Here is a 22,204-nt window from a genome sequence, read left to right on the forward strand (position 1 = left end):
AGTGCTCAACCAACCATACGCACTAACAGGCTCACACGCCCAGCCATTCCATACACTTATGCACCCAACAAAACACTTCATTGCTTCTACACGCACCACAGATATGAATATCCAAGCAAAATTTACCTACTCCCTCTACCTACTTTTAAACTACCCTCCCCGGGTATTCGTGAAGGGGTCCATCCTTCCCCCATTCACTCCTTCGCACCATGCAATCCACTCCACGCATTCCGCACTCCACTCACTCCACACCATTCATTCCAGACCACCAAGCTCTCTTGCACACTCTTGCGCTCTCATTCCTGTTTCCCACCTGCACCCTATGCAAGCCAATGCACTCAATACACAATGACACACATCCTCAATACTCCATCTATACACTTTCACACACACACACACACACACACACACACACACACACACATCCTTCCCGAGCATTGCCTCATCCACTCAGATTTTCCCACGCTCCAATTCTTCATTTCAACAAGCTCACCAGCAAGACTCTCATACCAATTCCTCATTTCATCCTAAACCTCAAGCTAATACACACAACGAGTTCTTGCAATCAATGCCAAACGTGACATTCCCCTTGATCAAAGCGCAATTGTGCAAGTCCTTTGTAAAGTGCATATACTCCCCAGTCCATTGTAATGCGCGAATATCCTCAAGTGCTCATAAACCGCATAAGTCCTCAAGTCCTATCATGCGAGTCCTGTGAAAGGGCTTTGTGCTCGCGGTTTAATCTCGCCATTTAATCTAACTATTTCCCCTAATACTGGTGCTTCCCCTGTCATCCCTTATACTACGCACATCCCCTGTCGTTATCATCCAACTACTCTACTCTACGTCCCCACTACCTGTACAATGTCACTACTTAAATCTCAAGTCTCCTAAAGTCATCTCTAGATCCTAACATTATCCAAGCCCTCCCTGGCTAGTACATATCGCCAAACCCCATAAATCCTAGAGCTCCTTTGCCCCAAAAGATGTGGGGGATGGTAGAGCCACCATCCCTCTACATCGGACATTATTTGCCATCAATATCACTATGCCAGTCCTCTGAACTATGAGCCTCTCGTGCGGGAATACATTTTCACAGCTCTGCTTCGAAAAGCCGAGCAATGCATGCGGTGGTCAGTCTCCTGTAGGTTGGGTCCGTTTGGCATTTTCGATTCTGGGGAGGAGGCATACTCGGACCGAGGTTCCAAGGTCCATCTCGGTGCGGGGCCTTGCGGTCTCCGGCCCGATGACCCAACCTCCCCCAGTTGGAGCACCGCCCCCGTCAGGGGGCGAAGGTCCGACCTGACCTTTCTCCCCCTGAACCGTGCCGCTCGCCGCTACGACGCAGCACCGACCATACAGGCGGAGCCCGGCCCGAATCGTGCACGGCGCTCCTTGCAAGGGCGCCGCGGCAATGATCCCTGCCGGCCCCCGCAGCACACAAAGAACACCACGCCCCGAGAGCTCGCGTCGGCTGTACGTCGGCCTAAGCGCTGCCCCGGTCAGCGTCGATGCTCCAATCGCATGCTCACACCACGCGTTCCTTTTCTCTCTCGCACATCCCATACACTCCGTGCACTGTTTTACCACACGCTCTCTCCGTGCACTCTCTTCTCTCGCACACCCAGGTGCACACCACTCTCGCGCACATTCTTGCACACACACTACTCACACACTCCGTTACACACCTTTCTTCCACGCACTCCTCCCGTGCACTCTCCCCCGTTACGTACTCCGTAACCACCTCGGGGTGTGCACTCTTGCATCCACCCAATCAGCGCACACCTACCCATGGTTGTGCACTCTCCCGCTGCACACCCAATCACGCGCTCCGGTGTGCATCCCCGCACACTCCCTCCATCCATATCCATCTCACACTCTGTGTCACAATCGCTCTCACTCATACACTCCATTGTGCATTCTCCCTCACTTTCACACTGTCGTGCATCCTTCCTCGCACTCTGTAATACACTCGCGCTCCGGCGCCGTCCGCACACGTGCACCATTTCCATTCACACAGTGCACCATGGACCTTCCACAAGCGCCCGGGTGACGTCTGGATCCCAAGCGCGCGAAAAATCTTTTCGCGCCAAACCTCTTCGTGCCATACACCACCCGACTCACCCTGGCGCTTCCTCTTCTTCGCTCCTCCACCACCTGCAAACTTTCCATTTGGTTATGCAGCACGATATCACGATGTGAATCCAAACTTTGCGCGCATTCCATCACTTTCTCCGGTTTAATTCCTATCTCTGCCGTCTCTCCAATTTCAATTTCGACTATAATTATTTCATTTTCTTTCTCCTCGACGACCGCCGGTGCATATGAGTTTGCCCTGTCAAATTCGGCGGTTGTCGGGTTTTCTACACCCGTCCCTTATAGCCCTGGTCGCAATCACTCGTCCCTTATATCTCGTCCCTTATAGCCCTGGTCAACTTGGCCACCCTTTGCTCAAGCTCGCTCTCTGCGCGTTCCTCAGTCGCACTACCTCGTCGCGTAATACCGCGGCCTTCCCGCTCGACCTGCCCCTCATGTCCTCCATCGCTTTTTTTATTATCCCTTCTTTCCTCTGCTATCCGCTTTTCCACTTCACACCTGCATTCCTCCCTCAATTTTTCCAGATCACACCCGGATTCGTCTGACATGGCGTCCATTTTTCTATTATACATTGACTCTTCCATAGAGGCCCTCATTTGTGCCAGAAAAGGGGCCCAGTCCATTGGCACTGCGAGCTCGACCCTCGCCGCCACCTGTGAGGTGCCGCCATTACCAGTTGCCACACCCTTTTTGGCTTCCATTACCAACTGTCCTTCTCGGTCCTGGGTCATTAATTTTTACTCTATCATTACTCCCACCGGCATCTGATCGCTTTCGCTATCCATGGCACGATTTAAAATTTAGATGTTAATAAAATTTCGGCCGCTCGAAATTTTGACCAAATTTTTTCAAAATATAAAGAATTTGGTTCGGGTCAAAATCCCACTCCCCGACACCAATTGTTGCGGCCAATATGCACAATTAGTGTCCAAAATTTTGTCTAACAAATTTAGTCCCAGGTTCCAAATCCCCACTCCTGACTACCAATTGTTGCGGATCTCGGACGTCGGCTCTCCCCTTATCAAGGGGGGGTTAATCCCCTTGTCCTTTTATCTGGCCGACCCGAGTCCTGGAAGTTATAACGTCCTTCCCGGTGCGGCGTTAGGTAGGTTTTGTTAGGCCTAGGGGTTCACTACTACCTAATTACTAACACCGACCGGAAACGAGGGAATAACTCCCGCTCGAACCACGGATATGATGGAAAATGCCGAGCGATAGCAATCCGCGATCCGAGCTGTTGACAAATGACTAAACCCGATTATGGCGGTTCCGATCGTGCCACGCTTACCCAATGAGAGAAAAGACTGATGCGATTGGATGGAGAGGAAACCAGAAAATAGGAAGAACAAAGATTGGTTTATTAACAATTTACAAGAAGGAGAAGAGGAAACGAAAGAATGTACAGGATAGGAAAAGGAAGAAGAATAACACAGGGCATCCTTAAACAGTCTTATTCTTAATACCCAGGACAAACGGGCCCGTCTCACATACACACTCACACGGGGATTGTAGATGGTTGATGGTCACCAGCGAGTCCAGGCTCCAGCCTGGCTCCGGTCCAGCGGACGAAACCCGGCAGGCAGCCTCGCGTGTAGTTGGAACGCGAACGGACAATTATATAGCGGGGGGAAGCTGGTGTCCTATGGCGTATGTAATAAATGCACACTCGTGCCAAACACCCCCTCTCTCCAAGGTCCTTTCGCACAGCGCGTTTCCAACCAGTCCTTTACAACGCCAATCGTACGACGCCGTCTTGGACAGTTCTCTCATCAAGCACGCCGTATATCTCTTCACAAAGGTGCGCTCTCACGATAAGTCCTCCTTTAATCAGCGCCACTGCATCAGTCCTGTGAAAGGGCTTCGCGTTCGCTTTTATCACTCGACCAAGCGATCACTCCGCGAGCCCCAAAGCCACGCCTGTCGGCGATGTCACTTCAGCCCTGGTTGGCTGGTTATCGCTTACCGGCCACACCCTGATGGTGGGTTGACGTGGCCACACCTTCTTCCTGGCGCTCCACCCCCTTTTTTCGGGCCTCACCTCGTGGCTTATGGCGGCGTTGAGCGAGGGCTAAGGCAGCTGCTGCTGGCCGAGGTGCGTAACACTTGGGAAGGGCCATGAGGCAGAGACTGGAGGGCGCGTATTGGCGTCGCTTGGAGAGGGAGGCTGACAAAATGAACGGAATGGGCCTACTTCTTATTTGATTGACACAACGCAGATTCAACTATTGGAAACACCGCCTTACCTATACACATACTAATGAAATAACTGAGCCCTATGGTGGCCTACGTGTTGCTTGTGGCCTAACTATGGGGTGCAACCTTTAACCCTTTAATAATGTCATATTTACAAGAATGATGTCATTTTACAAGTGTGGGTTCTCAAAACCGCAACACTATTACCTAATTACCAGCGCCTCCCAGGAAGCAAGGAAATAACCCCGCCCGAACCACGGTTTTAGTGGACACGCCGAGCGATAGCGAGCCGCGATTGGGGCCGTTAACAGGTACTAAACCCGATTTGAGCGGTTGTGATCGTGCCACGCTTACCCAAATGAGAAATCACTAAAACGATCAAATTAAGAGGAAACAGGAATAACAAGGAATTTATTACACTTTGTACAATGGAGAGGAAGAAGCAATGTACAGTGAGGAAGAAGAAGAAGCAGATACACAGGGCAGCCTAAAAACAGTCTTAACTTATCCCTGGACACGGGCCCGTTCGCACTCAGACTCACACGGAGGTTGTAGATGGTCGGGTCAAGGGTCCACAGATGGCGTCCACAGCTCGCTCCGGTCCCCGACTCGTACCACGAAGAAGATGGTAGACGGCAGGCAAGCTCTCCGCGTGTCGTTGGCGTGGATCGGACAATTATATGGGGAAAGGTGAGCTAGGCTGGGCGGTTATTGCATGGCTTAGCCGCGTACGTAATAAACGAACCGGCTGGCGGTTATACTGGCGGTCTCAGCAAGCCCAAAGCCAAACACCCAACGTGTTCTTGCAATCAATGCCAAATGTGACATTCCTCTTGATCAAAGCGCAATCTTGCAAGTCCTTTGTAAAGCGCATATACTCCCCAGTCCGTTGTAATGTGCGAATATCCTCAAGTGCTCATAAACCGCATAAGTCCTCAAGTCCTATCACGCGAGTCCTGTGGAAGGGCTTTGTGCTCGCGGTTAGATAGCGCCGCCTAGCGAACCCTCTGGAATGTGCCCGACGCGCACTGACCACGCCCCTTAGGCCATGCCCACTGAGCCCTGGTTGGTTGTTGGGGTCTTACCGGCTCCGCCCTTGATGTCTGCTTGACGTGGCCACACCCGCGACCTCGCGCTCCGCCCCCTTTTCAGGCCTTACCTCGTGGCATTTGGCTGGGTTCAGCATCCTAATGCGAGGGGCAATGGGGTGCAGACTGGATGGGCGCAATGGGCAATGGGGTGCAGACTGGATGGGCGCAATGGGGGAATGGGGTGCAGACTGGACGGTGCGCAATGGAGTCAATTGGAGGGAGGGCTGCAAAATTAACGGGGCCGACTCTTATCTATTGTCCGAAGCGAAAGGGGGACTATGGTTTTCCCATGCTTGTGTGCGTGCGTAAGTGAAGGACCGCATACGAAATTGGTGTGGGTGCAACCCACGTCAAAATCCAAGATGGCCGCCGCCATCTATGTCTGATGCCATGTATGTCTGAACATTGTGAGCGGAATATCTTGAAAAATAAGCGAAGTACCAACTTCTAATCTGTTGTGTGGGTGTATCTCGGCATAAGGAAGAACCCTCTTGAAAATTGGGTCGCCACGTCAAAATCCAAGATGGCCTCCGCCATGTATGTCTGAACATTGTGAGCTGAATATCTTGAAAAATAAGCGAAGTACCAACTTCTAATCTGGTGTGTGGGTGTATCTAGGCACAAGGAAGAATGCTATTGAAAATTGGGTCGCCACGTCAAAATCCAAGATGGCCGCCACCATATATATGTCTGCACCCTGTGAGCGAAATATCTTGAAAATTAAGCGAAGCACCAACTTCTAATCTGGTGTGTGTGTGTATCTTGGCATAAGGAAGAACCCTATTGAAAATTGGGTCGCCACATCAAAATCCAAGATGGCCACCGCCATGTATGTCTGAACATTGTGAGCTGAATATCTTGAAAAATAAGCGACGTGCCAACTTCTAATCTGGTGTGTGGTTGTATTGAGGCACAAGGAAGAACCCTATTGAAAATTGGGTCGCCACGTCAAAATCCAAGATGGCCACCACCATATATATGTCTGAACCTTGTGAGCAAAATATCTTGAAAAATAAGCGAAGTACCAACTTCTAATCTGGTGCGTGGGTGTATCTCCGCATAAGGAAGAACGCTATTGAAAATTGGGTCGCCACGTCCAAATCCAAGATGGCCGCCGCCATGTATGTCTGAACATTGTGAGCTGAATATCTTGAAAAATAAGCGAAGTACCAACTTCTAATCTGGTGTGTGGGTGTATCTCGGCACAAGGAAGAATGCCATTGAAAATTGGGTCGCCACGTCAAAATCCAAGATGGCCGCCACCATATATATGTCTGCACCTTGTGAGCGAAATATCTTGAAAATTAAGCGAAGCACCAACTTCTAATCTGGTGTGTGGGTGTATCTTGGCATAAGGAAGAACCCTATTGAAAATTGGGTCGCCACATCAAAATCCAAGATGGCCACCGCCATGTATGTCTGAACATTGTGAGCTGAATATCTTGAAAAATAAGCGACGTGCCAACTTCTAATCTGGTGTGTGGTTGTATCGAGGCACAAGGAAGAACGCTATTGAAAATTGGGTCGCCACGTCAAAATCCAAGATGGCCACCACCATATATATATGTCTGAACCTTGTGAGCAAAATATCTTGAAAAATAAGCGAAGTACCAACTTCTAATCTGGTGCGTGGGTGTATCTCTGCATAAGGAAGAACGCTATTGAAAATTGGGTCACCACGTCCAAATCCAAGATTTGGATTTGTATCCAACGTATTTGTATATGTATATATATTTGTATATTTGTATACGTATTTGTATATTTGTATTTGTATCCAATTTGTATCCAAATCCAACGAAAGTACTTACTTTTTCCACATGCGAAATTTGCATTTATGTTTATTTAAATTATACAATGGACTACAAAATGTAAATGCTTAATGATATTTGTTATATTATATCACCTTCATCTATCAATATTGTTGAAATGAAGATCAAATAGCTGTATGTTGAAATATGTTGAAAAAGTCAAAACTTTACATGGGGTGTACTTACTTTTTACGTGACTATGTGAATATATTGTTGCCGTTTTAGCAAACCGCTAAGAAGCAATGGCAACCACCATACAGGTCTCTTAGAATAGTTATTTCATAGCAGAAGATTATCATAGTTCCTTCCCCTTATATTGGTTAGTAGCCGGCGAAGCCGGTGTTGTCAATGAACGCGTACGCATTTTGTTGAAAAACCAGATTATGCTGGATCCCTTGGCTTGAGAATTTTGAAGCTTTGCCGCACCAAATCGCTCAATGGAGGCCGCCATCTTGCGGATTGTGAAGTATGCATAACAAATTGAAAAAAGTTCAATAGGAGTTTGTTTCACCCGTCTTTGTTTGATTCATAATCTTATGCACCTCTAATTTATAATTAAAATACTTTAAGACCAACCTCGGCCCGCACGGGCCTGGTTATCTTCAACGAAAATCGTCACCAAACACCGGAACCAATGAGATTCGAGCATTTGAAAAATTATTTCAAAAACCAAATCACTCAATGGAGGCCGCCATATTCCGGATGCGGAAGTATGCATAAAAAAATTGTGAAAAAGTTCAATAGGAGTTTGTTTCACCCGTCTTTGTTTGATTCACAATCTTATGCACCTCTAATTTGTAATTAAAATACTTTAAGACCAACCTCGTTATCTTCAACGAAAATCGTCACCAAACACCAGAACCAATGAGGTTCGAGCATTTGAAAAAATATTTAAAAAACCAAATCACTCAATGGAGGCCGCCATCTTCCGGATGCGGAAGTATGCATAAAAAAATTGCGAAAAAGTTCAATAGGAGTTTGTTTCACCCGTCTTTGTTTGATTCACAATCTTATGCACCTCTAATTTGTAATTAAAATACCTTAAGACCAACCTCGTTATCTTCAACGAAAATCGTCACCAAACACCGGAACCAATGAGGTTCGAGCATTTGAAAAATAAAAAACCAAATCACTCAATGGAGGCCGCCATCTTCCGGATGCGGAAGTATGCATAAAAAAATTGCGAAAAAGTACAATAGGAGTTTGTTTCACCCATCTTTGTTTGATTCACAATCTTATGCACCTCTAATTTGTAATTAAAATACTTTAAGACCAACCTCGTTATCTTCAACGAAAATCGTCACCAAACACCGGAACCAATGAGATTCGAGCATTTGAAAAAATATTTTTTTAAAGCTTATTACACGTTTTGGAGGGTGAAAACGGTGTCAAATATTCTAAAATTGACGAAGAATTATTTTTTAGAAATCTCGCGGCCGTAGGGGATGGTTTTTCACGGCCGGAAATATCCGAAGTTGAGACGGAATTCACCGAATTAATCAAGAAGTAAATTTTATCAATTTTAATCTCATCCAGAATGCAAATGGTGTCATTTTAGGTCTGAAGTTGCGAAATTTTGTGAGCTGACCAATCAGCGATCAGCTTCGGTCAGCCAATCAGCGCCATCGACACGGTTTGATGAACGGCAGTCACACATTGCCGTTGAAACGGCGCTATCGTCTGATCTGTCGGCACTGATCTTACTGCAAGCTAACTTCTACTGGTGGAGGAAGCTGCAGTGCCCGGAGAGAACCAGTCCTGACCGACTGAAGTTAGAAGACTACACACATACTGTGAAAACGTATATTAAGCCCAGTTAAAATTTCTTAAAATAGGCCCTAAGCTAGCACATCGTATAGTTACTTCCTTAAGCTTCTTGTGACATTTGTATGTAGGTATTGTATGTTGTAGGTACTTCCTTAAGCTTCTTGTATGTAGGTATTGGGGAGGACTGTCTGCTCTTCTCTTTTACCAAGTCTTACCAGGTACGGTACCTACTACACCTACCTACTACCAACTACCTAACCTACTGATGCCATAGTGATGGGTAAAATAGTGGCAAGAGGCTTTGGCTTCGCCGGCTCATTGCGGCTTTGCAGTCGGGTACTAGTATGTCGTTATGCGTTGAAGAATGGGTCGGGAGGCCATCCACTGGTAAATGATAATTCACCGTATAATGCGTATCGGCTCGACAGTACGTAATACCAGTGGGTGCTCTAATTCACCTGTCATGCCGTAGTCCGAGAAATAAGTGCAGCTTTATGTCCCATAGGGGACAAAGACTCGTGATTGTAAAAGCCTGTACGAGTGGCATGTGGGACGAGGAGACTCGTTATGAGAGAAGTACAGTCCATACGAGCTTCATTGATGCACTAATACACTAATATAATGCACATGTATAAGTACATGCACTAATATAAACATCGCGCTAAAAACATCGCGCCTTTTCTTTATTCCCGAGTATAATTTCCTTACACGACCCATAAATACAACCTTGAATTCGTACACTTTTTATTTACACTTGGTTTTATTTTCCTGTTGAAGTAGCAGCATTTTCATGATACACGTCGTCGATTCCACACCTGTTTGGCTTACTCAAAAGCGACGGCCTTTGTAACGGGTGTTAATTGGCCATTAGCGACCTGTCTGGATGCTCCGTTCATTCCTGAAAGCCACCGGGAGGCAGCGGGATCTGCTCCGTCCTTGTGATGTGGACGGCGGCGTCTCAGTCAGGGTTGAGAGAGAACCATTCGGTACACCGGCCGGAAGGACTGAATGACGGCATTTGGCTACGAAGGGCCAGCAGGGCATGGCAGTGACCAATCAGGGCTTAGGGTCTGCCCACGGACCTTCAAGAAGGCTGGTGATGAGCGACAGGTCACCAATCAGGGCCTGAGGAACTTCTTGAACATTCTGGAGGGTTAGTGGGGGTAGGGCAACACGACGGCCCACCAATCAGCAGGCTGAAGAACCTTCTAGCCCCTCGAAGGTTCAAGAAGTTCCTCAGGTTCCCACCCCTCGAACCACCCTCGCCAGGGCCTTACTGGCGAGGCACTTACTAAAATGTCTCGGTCTCTTGAGCTCTCTCTCGCCCTGACTACCTGCCTGCCGGACTTTGCCTGATTGCTGCATGGTGCTCCTGTTGGTGACTGCCTTGGCCTACCCGTGCTCATGTTGGTGCCTGCCCTTTACCTGTGTGTAGCTTGCGTTGGTGACTCGAGTTGGGAGCCTTGGAGTTTAGGAGCACTGACCAAATTAGGGACCAAAACCCGTACACGACACGGCTACACCCTGACACCCCACCAGTATTCCTCCCAGTCACCCCCCTTCTCTTAGCGTTGGGTTACGGAACCACGACTGGTAAGCGGAGGCCGTGCCCCCAAACGACCTTCACTCCTGACGTTTGTTTCCCCCCCTCCACGAATGACTGATGTGGCGCTATGTTTTGTTTAATCGTAGTTATAATCATTAGGCATAGGGTAAGTTAAGTTTCTGCTTCTCATCCATTTTGCTTTGCTATTCCTAAGTTTTTCTGTACGCTGTATGCCAGCGACTGTTTTTAAATATTGATTCACCTTTCCCCCATTGAAACCTTTTCGTGCACCCTCCCCCTCCCCTGAACATTAGAGCCCTCAACTCCCTCACCACATTCCACATGATCCCTGTGCTTGTAAATACCTGTAAATAAATTATTTGTTGAAGTTTTCCTTTCCAACTGTTCGTGAATGTCCTTTCCTTCATTGGTCTTGCGCTGTTCGCATCTAGAGAAGGTGGGAGGTTCTTCCCCGTGTAATTGGCTCATTAATTGGCCTGGCAGGTATCAAGCGGTAGCTCAGCCACCCAAATTACCATCCAAAGATAAAGATTGATACACCGCCGGAAGGTATGTTCCCCGATTGGACAAGTCACGTGATGCAGGTAAACGGTGACACCAGACAGTAGGACCTGATATCGCGTGATGGACCAATTGGCGTTTGTAGTTGCTTAGCAACCTGCCGAGGTACGAAGTGATTCATGCACGGCAGCCTCAGGTCCGGTAAGTTTGGGAGGGAATGGAGGCTAACCCCCTCATAGTAGTCCCAAAACCCACGTCCGTTACTATATATTGTTACAGACGCGGTGGTGGATGTTAGTTTACCGAGCGGTTTGGTATGACCACGTCTGCACAAGTTACCCGATTATGCTCGAACGTTGACTAGTCGCGCTACGCTAGATCAATGAAGGAAAAGGACACACGGCTGGGTTCAAATGACACGACACCAAGGGTTCAGTTCTCAAGACCTCCGGAGGAGGTTATATTAGGGCGGAAGGTCAGATTACAGGGATGAGAGGGACAGCATAGAAAGACAAGCACTTAGACACACTCTTATATTAACCCCAACAGACGACAGATAAACGGGACAAAAGGCTGACTCACACGGGGATTGATGGCAAGGAAAGCGGGTATCGATGGCTCAAGGTGCACTCTTGGCTCAAGGACAGGGTACTGTACGGTCCAGTAGATGCAGGGAGGTCACAGCGCTCGGAGGTCACGACTGGTTCTTCCTCTTCAAGCTCGGGGCGCATCTGACGTCACGTCCGGTACGTGGCCGCGTATATCCGGCGGGGAGTGACACGCCCTCGGCTCGTTAGCTCCGCCCCAGATGGAATTGGCTCGTTGCTTCTCATTGGGTGCGTGCGGGGGGGTTACCGGCTCCACCCTTGACGAGGGGCTGACAGGGAGCCCCTTCGTGGTAACCCCGTGGAGCGCATGGTCATGGCGGCTAACCGAGCCGGTGTGAGGACGCACACTCCCCCCGCGCGCCGTTGTTGTAGTTGTTGTTGTAGCTGTAGTTGTTGTTGTTGCTGTAGTTGTTGTTGTTGTTGTTGTTTGGGGAAGAAGATGGGAGGAGGTAAGGGAAGGTCCTAAACTCACTACTGGTGCCATATAATCACATTCTGGTGCAACGAAGAGTCAGAATTAATGGAAACGAGTCCTTAACTGACATAGACTAAGAATAACTAGCAAGATGTCCGAAAGTTGTCTACGTGAGATGCGGTGGACCTGGGCACGACATTTAATGGGGGAAAAAGGGGAAGGTCGGTTCTACAGAGTGTTGTTTACAGACAATGGGACTAGGGAATGGGGGATTGGGGATAGTTGGGGAGTATTGGGGAAATAGGGGAATATTTACAAGCGGATATGGAGGCCAAATTCCATATTCGCAACAATATATATGTATATATACAGAGTGTTTCAAAAAGATGGACCCGATTTGAAATCGCTATATCTCTGCAACCACGTTGCACGACAACCAAGTCCCTGGTGTTGGGCTAGCGGCTAGGGTGCCGGCTTAGGATCCTACGGATCCTGGGTTCGAATCCCGGTCAATCGCTGAATTAACGCCAGGGGGGTTGACTCAGCCTGTCACCCTTCCGAGGTCGGCCAATTGAGCACCAGTTCACTGGTAATTCCCTGCTTGTCGTTAAAAGGCGGCAAAAAGGGTTGGCGTCAGGAAGGGCATCCGGCCGTAAAACATTGCTTCAAAAAGGGGACCGAAAAACAACAACAACCACAGTTCCCGAAAAAGGCCAACCCCCGCTTGCGGGGAAAAATGGCCTCTAAAGGTGGGTTTTTTTTTCTTTTTCTGCAACCACGAACCGCCCATAAATGAACCTCTTACCACTTGAAAGGGCGGGGCATAGAGTTTCAAATGACCACCGCTAGATGGTTCTCCCAGCGCACCAACAGCCTCCAGCCTCAGTCGTTCGCAAGATGGCGACCCCGCAACACAAGGCATTTTGCGTTCTGCATTTAAGCAAGACTGAATCCGTAATTGCGGTGCAGCGTGCGTTTCAACGGCGTTTTGGCATTGATCAGCCAATGCCAAAGAGCATTCGTCATTGGTACCGACAATTTGAGGAAACAGGCTGTTTATGAAAGGGGAAGAGCCCAGGGCAACCACGCACTTCAGAGGAAAACGTGAGAAGAATTCAAGAGTTTTCTGCGTAGCCCGCGCAAGTCCACTCGTCGTGCCAGCCGAGAACTTGCGATCCCTCATACAACTGTCTGGCGTGTGTTAAGGTGACGATTAATCTTGAGGCCATTCCAGTTGCAACTGGTACAGGCTCTTCGTACAGGTGACAAAGGAAAGCGTGTTGAATTTAGTGATGCGATGTTACAGAACATGGAAGACGACAGCTTCTTACCGCATTTGATTTTTAGTGATGAAGCAATGTTTCATCTAAGCGGTAAAGTTAACCGTCACAATGTGCGCATATGGGGACTAGAGAGTCCACACAAAACTGTAGAGCATGAGCGTGATTCCCCGAAAGTGAACGTGTTTTGTGCTGTTTCTCAAATAAAGGTTTATGGCCCTTTCTTTTTCGAGGGAAAAACAGTTACGGGGCAAACCTATCTCGAAATGCTGCAGAACTGGCTCTTTCCACAACTTAATGAAGATTCCGATGACTTCATTTTTCAGCAAGACGGAGCACCGCCACATTGGCACCTGCAGGTTCGACGTTTTCTAAATGACACACTGCCTCAACGTTGGATAGGTCGCACGGGACCCCAAGACTTGGCGCCACACTCTTGGCCCCCAAGATCCCCAGACATTACACCCTGCGACTTTTTCTTGTGGGGATACGTCAAAGACCGTGTTTTTGTGCCACCATTAGCGACGAATCTGGATGACCTCAAAAACACAATCACGGCAGCTATGACTTCAGTGAAAGAAGACACTCTGAGAGACGTTTGGGACGAATTCAACTATCGTCTCGATGTTGCCCTTGCAGCAGGTGGAGGACACATAGAGCATTTATAAAATGGTTAGTAAAACTTCATAACTCATTAAACCGTTTGTAAGTTTTTGTGTAATTGTAACTGTAGTGAAATTATACCAAGGTGAACCCAGGGATGCTCGCCACGAAAAGGGGGGCCGTCTATAAGACCCGGGACACTCGGGGCGTGCGGACACTCCGGCGGGACTCACTGTGACATTATCCAGTAGTTGAATGGTATGTACGCCCCCAAAGGCTGCGCTGCGCGAACCATTGTTATATCGAAGCTACCATTGCTGTGCTTGAAATGCTCTGATTTAATGCCTATTGTTGCATGTATTGTTACAGGAGATATTATCGATCTATAATTCCAGTAATCTCTGTGTGTTTGTTTGTTTGTACGTTTGTCTGTGACCGCTGTTTCTCGACAACCACGGGTCCGATATACTTTAAACTTGCCAGGTATATTGCTGGGGACCCGAGGATGTGCCTTTTCAAGGTTTCATATTAATCGGACAATTACTTACCGAGCTATGTCCAAAAAACGATTCAACCAATCAGAGAGCAGCGAGCTATCGCGTGTGCCGAACGTGGCGGACACACTCTGCCTCGGATGGCACATTTGAGAGCGTATTCATTTATTTCACGTTTGCAAACTATGTTGGCGCTATGTTGGCGTTAAACTATGTTTTAAAACTAATAAAAACCCCGGGGGGATTGTCACTGTACTCGCAAGCCGTTCGCCGTTCGCTTTGGCGTTGCGAATGGACCAAAACATTTCATGCACCAAACCATTTCATGTAAAGCGTTCGCCGTTCGCTTTGGCGTTGCGAATGGACCAAAACATTTCATGGACCAAACCATTTCATGTAAATAGAGGGGGGGATATAATTTTAGATATAGATATAGTACGGGCATGCCCTAGTCGATCTAAATGATATTAAAGCCTACCCAGAGGTAAAGTCGTGTCTGCACTTGATTTTCACGACAGTAACATGTTGCCATCGTGAAATATACTGCTTTGAAATTGGGTCCATCTTTTTGAAACACCCTATATATATATATATATATATATATATATATATATATATATATATGTATATATATATATATATATATATAGATATAGATATATATAGATATATATAGATATATATAGATATATATAGATATATATAGATATATATAGATATATATAGATATATATAGATATATATAGATAGATATAGATATATATATATATATATATATATATATATATATATATATATATATATATATATATATATATATATATAGATAGTGTTGTGGATATGAGAATGGTTTGTTTTTTTTGTATTGTATAGTAAATTGTTGTAAATATCACCCTCTGTAAAATGTAATGATTCCTTGTAAATACCTCCGTAGTGTAAAGGTCAAAGGGCGTCTCGGTAGTTATTCCATAAACACCACATTGCAGGACCCGATAAAACCCTTGTTCAGTAGCTTATATCTTATTATGTGTCTTAGGTTAAGGCTGTGTCTCCCCTTTATTTAAATACTCCATTGCACCAAGTGAAATAAGAGTAGATCCCCTTTCATTTCATTTCAATGGCCACCTGCATTTTGGGCGGTTTTCTTCAACCACCATTGGCCACGAGGCAGGGTTGGGGAAGAAAGGTGGGTCCCCACCTCGTCAGAGAGGGGAGGAGTGGCCCGGCCCCGAACAACCAACCAAGCACGAGGGGTTTGGTTTGAGAGGGCGGAGGAAGAGCGATCGGGGAGGTTCGCAAAGGTTCAAGGGTGGGGCTATATATAACCCATGAAGAGAAGAGCTGAAAGGCTGAGCTGAGCGCGTAGAGAGGTCCATGACAAGAGCTGAGTTGGTCGTCAGGGGTGGTCAGTGGTTGCGTTGAGTGGTTGCGTTGAGTTGTCGGTGGAGAAAGAGTGGTTGGACCAAGAAAGAGAGAGGAGAGAACCCGTCACGCCAGACCCCCCACCAGCGCGTCGGCTCCACCAAGCAGCTCCGACCCGTGATCCCGCGCACACGACAGGCTCGGTGGCATCAGCGGCCGTCGAGGTCCGGGCCGACGTCCCGTGCAGGATCAAGCTCCAGCCAGCTCCGTGCCGTCCTCCCCCTCCAGCCACACACCTCCTTCCAGCCAATCCACTCTGCAATTCCCCGCGTGAGTCTGTCTTCGTTTGTTCTGTCCTGGGTAGTAAGTAAGCCTGTTAGATGAGTTAGTATTTTCCCTGTGTCTCTAAAAGCTTCTGTATATTATTTTATTATCTTTCCTTCTCCTTGGTTACTTTGAGCCTGTAAATAGTAATAAATAGTAATTGTATTTCAAACCTTTCTTTGCCTTTGTCTTCCTTTTCTTCACATCCGTGTCATCTTAGTCTTTTCCCGATTGAATAGTGGTGGCGCGATACGGCCAACGTTTTGGGTGAATCGGGTGAATCGGGTTTAGTCAGGGAACAACTGTTCGGCCGCGGTTATACCTCCGCTCGGTAAAAATGACATCCTAATCCGCGGACCGTAACAATATATATATATATATATATATATATATATATATATATATATATATATATATATATATATATTTGACGAAGGAAATATATATATATATATATATATATATATATATATATATATATATATATATATATATATTCTGGATCTCGCGAGATCTTTGTCGGCGAGGTCACGTCTTTTCGAAGCTGTCCACGCTCTTACGCTTTCGAAGTTAAGTAATTGTTTACAATTGTGTTTTTGTCGAAACTGTATTTATCTTTCGGTGTGTGTGTGCCTGTGTTGTGTCCCGAGGAGGATTCTCGGTGTTAATCTTTCATACCTGTATAGAAAATTGTCGGTTAATTTGTGCCGCGTATTTTGAGGCCTTGTACCGTGTCCTACCTTGAGGCTTTGTTTTTCTCTCAGCTGTCCATCGATTGTGCTCGAATTACTTTCGTTCTCAGTTTTTCCCAGTCTTTTCACCCCATACTTCCTTGCTAAAAATCTCAACTCAAAAAAAAAACAAACCAAAAAAACATTTCCTTCTCTGTTCTTATTCGTTGTTCTTATTCATTCGTTCGTTCTTCGACCACGTGTTTCACCCCCATTTCCCCAGATAGTTTTCACTGTTAAATTTTAAAATGTTTAAACTTTCCCCTGAAGAACTGTATTCTGTCGTATATTATAACACCTTTTTCTTCTTCTCCTTTAAAAGGGTGCTTTCGACTTGTTCACCAAATCTATTCATTCTAAAAAAAAATTCCATCTCTTGCAGTTCCTCTTTCCGACATTCCATAAACTCACCTGCACTCCATCCCCCCCCCCCCCCCCTTCAGCATCCTTAAACGTATTTTTGACTCGAAGGTCACAAGAAACTCATTTTGCAATAAATGTTCGTTTCCCATTAATCGTACACTTTCTAAAATCCAATCTCACCCCTCCCCTCCAAATCATCCCCATCACCCCTCCCCTCCAAAACTTCCCCATCACCCATCCCCTCCAAATCTCCCCCCTTGCCCCTCCCCTCCAAATCTTCCCCATCACTCATCTCTTTCAAATCTTCCCCCTCGCCCCTCCCCTCCAAATCTTCCCCATCACCCATCCCTTTCAAATCTTCACCCCTTTCCCCTCCCCTCCAAATCTTCCCCATCACCCATCCCTTTCAAATCTCCCCCTTTGCCCCTTCCCTCCTAAACTCAACCCCACACCCCTCCCCTCTGAGACTCCTCCTCGCTCCTCCCTTCCTAGACTCCCCCCTCACCCGACCCCTCCAAATCTCCCCCATCTCCCATCCATTTCATATCCCCCCCCCCCCATGTCCCTTCCCTCCTAAACTCCCCCCTAACCCCTCCCCTCATAAACTCCCCCCTCGCCCCTCCCCTTCAAATCTCCGCACCCTTATTTCTTTTCCATTTCTCCACTCTCGCCCCTCCTGCTCAAAGCGTTCTCCCCGCTTCTTCCCCCTTCCAACTCTCACCTCCATCTCCCCCAACCTTCTGCCTCGCTCTTCCCCCTCCTCAAATAACACCTCACTGTGCCTCACCCAATCACCATCAAACCTTTTGTCTGCCCCATCCTTCCCTTTCTCCGAGCTATTCTGAAATCTCTGACACACCATCAACAGCTCTCCCTACCTCTTCCTCCTCTTCCACATCTTACCCTACCCCTCCCGCCCCCCCCCCCCTGTTCTGTATCCGATGCTCCCCCTTCCTCTTCATTAACGGTATGGACCTCAAACATCCGGGGCCTTCGCTCAAACTTGACTGATCTCTCCATACAGGTTGCTTCTGACAAACCAGACGTGATCTGCTGAACAGAAACTTTCCTCCTTCATGATGTCTCTGATTCCTTAGTATCTCTCCCGGGTTACTCGCTCCTCCGGTATGATAGACCTGAGCCTCGTCCTGGAGGTGGGGTTGCTATCTTTATCAAAAACTCTCTTCCTCACTCGCCCTGCACTGCCCTCTCTCCACCTCACCCCCAGGAATACCTCTGGCTATGGCTTCCCCTTCGCTTCCATCTTTTGTTCATATGTGTGTTGTACCGTCCACCAAACAGTGATGACTCCATCTACATCTCGCTGTCTGATAATATGGACCAACTTCTATCTACTCATCCCAACTCTCTCTTCCTCATATGTGGTGATTTCAATTGTCACCATGCCAGTTGGCTGGGTGTGGGTACTGCTCTCACCAGCCATGACTCTTCAGCAAAGGACTTCTGCGACTCACTGGGACTGACACAATCTGTCAATTTCCCGACCCGGATCTCAGTCAATGGAGCATCTTCTCTTCTGGACTTGGTTATGACTAACTTCCCTGCAAATGTCTGCTGCTCTTCTTCTGCTCCAATCGGCTCATCTGATCATGTGCTTGTTAAAGTGGACATCTCTCTGACCATTCTCAGAGAGCTTCCTCAGCGTCGACGAGCCTGGCATTTCACTCAGGCCACTGGCACGGTCTTCAAGCAGCCATCAATCATCTGGGCTGGTCTCCCATCTCGACCACCTCTGACATCAACTCATCCTGGGAATTCTTCCAAAGTAAATTGCTCTCTCTCATGCACAGATTTATCCCATCTCGTCTTCTGTTGTCATCCCCTTCCTCCCGTCCATGGTACACGGAATCTTGTGGTGAGGCTGTTGCCCAAAAACAACTTGCCTTCGTCTCCTGGAAAGCAATCAAATCTCATTTCCTTTCACAAAGCCCGAAACAAGTGTGTGTCCACCCTCAGGAGAGCCAGGAAACAATATCTCTCCGTTCTCAAGACCGAACTCTCTTATCTGTCTCTCTCTCCCAAATCCTGGTGGCATCTGGTCAAATCTGTTTCTGGTGTTTGTTAGCCCTCCATCCCCTCCCTTACCTCAAATGGCTGTACAGCTGACTCCGCACGTGAAAAAGCTGAATGCCTCAACTCTGTGTTTGCCTCTAAATCTTGTGTCCCAAACCTATCCCTCGCTGTACCCACCGTACCCAGTCGTACCCAGCTGCTCCTGGACTCTGTCCTTTCCTCCTGACAAGGTGGAAAAGTTTCTGTCAACCCTCGACTCTGATTCTGCAACTGGACCTGACGGCATCAGCCCACGGGTCATAAAATCCTGTTCTCCGCTCTTTCACTCCCTCTCACTGTTCTCTTCACCCTCTCTTTTGCTCAAGGTCATCTGCCATCTGCTTGGAAATCAGCCAACATCACCGCTTTACACAAAAAGGTGCAAAAACAGATCCTAGCAACTGCAGACCAATCAGCCTTCTCCCAATTATCAGCAAAGTCATGGAATCCATCACTGCTTCGGATATGAAATCTTTCCTCTTCTCCGATGGCTTGATCTCTGATCATCAATTTGTTTTCAGACCAGGTCACTCTACTCTGGACATGCTGTGTCTGCTGTCTCAACAATGGATGGAGGTCCTCAATGCCAAACAGGAAATTAGAGCTGTCTCCCTTGACATATCACATGCCTTCGATACGGTCTAGCACCCCGCTCTGCTCACCAAACTCTCCTCTTTTGGTATCCATGGGAATCTCCACGCATGGCTGGCGGACGTCCTCTCTAGTCGTAGTCAACATGTGTGGCCCTGAATGGGTTTCTCTCATCTCCTCTTCCTGTTCAGGCTGGAGTTCCCCAAGGCAGTGTTCTGGGCACTGTGCTTTTTCTGGTATTCATCAATGATCTCTCTGACATTCTTGAAAATCCTCTCTATCTCTTTCCTGATGACTCCACTCTCTGCCTCTCCATTCCCCATCCCTCAGATCGGCAGTCTGCAGCCTCCTCACTCTCTGCAGACCTGGACAAAATCACAGACTGGTCAAACAAGTGGAACATGTCTTTCAATCCTGACAAATCTCACACTCTTACGATGTCTCTCCGAAAAGACCGACTGGACAACCCTCCCATCCACTTTCTGAAGAATCTTCTCCAAGAAGTTCTGTTACCAAAGCTTTTGGGTCTCACTATCTGCCATGATCTTTCCTGGGAAACCCACATTTCAAATCTGGCCTCCCAAGCCAGTCGCCGACTGGGCATCCTCCGTCGTGTGAAGTCCTTCCCTTGGCACACCTGAGCTCCTCACCACATACAAGGCTTTCATCCGCAGCTCAATGGAATACTGCTCTCCCCTCTGGGCTGGTGCTCCTGCCTCACACCTAGCTTGTCTTCACGCTGTTGAAACCAAAGCGTTCAGAATCATTGGAATCTCCCGCGATGAAGCTAACTCCAAGGGCCTTTCACTCACTCACCGCAGGCAGGTTGGTGGTCTTTCTGTCTTCTACCGACTCCTCTCCGGCCTTACTCACAGAGCTCTGTCTGGGCTCTGTCCTCCAAATAATCCTACAGGTCGCACAAGATCTGCCTGCAACCCTCTTATTGTTAAACTGCCAAAATCAAGACTCTCTGCTCTCCTTCATTCCTCTTTTCTCCCACCTCTGGAACAAACTCCCTCACTCTCTTCAATCCCACTCCTCCCTCCAGGTCTTTAAAACAGCTGTTCACCACCATCTCTTATCTTCCCCCATCCAAAACCCTGGTGTTGGGCTAGCGGCTAGGGTGCCAGCTTTGGATCCTAGGATCCTGGGTTCGAATCCAGGTCGATCGCTGAATTAACGCCAGGGGGGTTGACTCAGCCTGTCATCCTTCCGAGGTCGGCTAATTGAGTACCAGTTCACTGGTAATTCCCTGCTTATCGTAAAAGGCGACAAACAGGGTTGGCGGCAGGAAGGGCATCCGGCCATAAAACATTGCTTCAAAAAGGGGACCAAAAAAAAAAACAACAACAACCACGGTCGCCAAAAAAGGCCAACCCCCCGCTTTGCGGGGAAAAATGGCCTCTTCTAAAGGTGTTATATATATATATATATATATATATATATATATATTCAAAACCTTGATCTTTTCCACCCCCGCTAATTTCACGCCAAATCCACTTTTTTGAAATACCAACTTCTTTCCTGGAAGTCCTTGGTGTCCTTGTGTTTTATACTTCTCCCCCACTCCCCCTTCCTACGCCTCCTCCCCCCAAGCCCTCTCCCTCCCACTCATCTTCCGATGTCCCTGCTCTCAAATGTTGTGTTTGTGTGCTTCCCCTTCTCTCCCCATCTTGTCTACCGCTCCCCTTTTTATACACCTTGTTTGTCTGTTTGATTTGTTTGTGTGATAAAGGTTAGCTCTTTCACGAGCCTCGATTCTGTATACCAAAAAAAATAAAAATATTTAAAAAAAATTAAAAGATTGCACACTAACTCTATGACATGACACTGACATCATGCACATAAATTATACCAACACATCACCTCTAAACTAGGAGGCATCTGCGTGGTACTCAAGTCTTTGCAGACTGAGATTAAAGCTCAATAATCTCACAAATAGACAAAGGCAGAGATGTCGATCTAGATTTCGCCCTTGTTATGGGCTCATCAGGACAACGTACTGCAAATTGTTTATTTGTGACCAATCTAAGCCATTAATATACACCCCTCCTAATTGTCGAGGAGCAGGGCAGAGACAATGTGTCAGCGTGGCAGGCTGCACTTGTTGCCAACAGGTTGTGCAGCAATTGCTGGGGTGAGACTCAATCTGTGCCTTGCTTCCCAGTCAAGTTAGGGGGTTCAACCTGTGTGTATATATATATTTATATGGTTCAATAAATAGGCAAGTCAAGACATGAGACCGATTTATTTATTTTCTTTTTTATTGAAAGGGAAATAGATGTATGGAACTGTCTGCCGGGATTGTTAGTGGTGGTAACAAGAGTGAATGGCTT

At 47.3% G+C, this 22,204-nt stretch overlaps 1 protein-coding gene across 5 annotated transcripts in view; it reads left to right on the forward strand.

The window, feature by feature from the left end:
• The window catches only part of LOC137425715 (tripartite motif-containing protein 2), a 190,778-nt gene that overhangs the window by 128,986 nt on the left and 39,588 nt on the right, over positions 1-22,204 (forward strand). The gene's annotated exons all lie outside the window — the stretch shown is intronic.

This window comes from Myxine glutinosa, chromosome 4 (assembly GCF_964187855.1).
Source record: "Myxine glutinosa chromosome 4, kmMyxGlut1.1, whole genome shotgun sequence".
NCBI lineage: Eukaryota > Metazoa > Chordata > Myxini > Myxiniformes > Myxinidae > Myxine > Myxine glutinosa.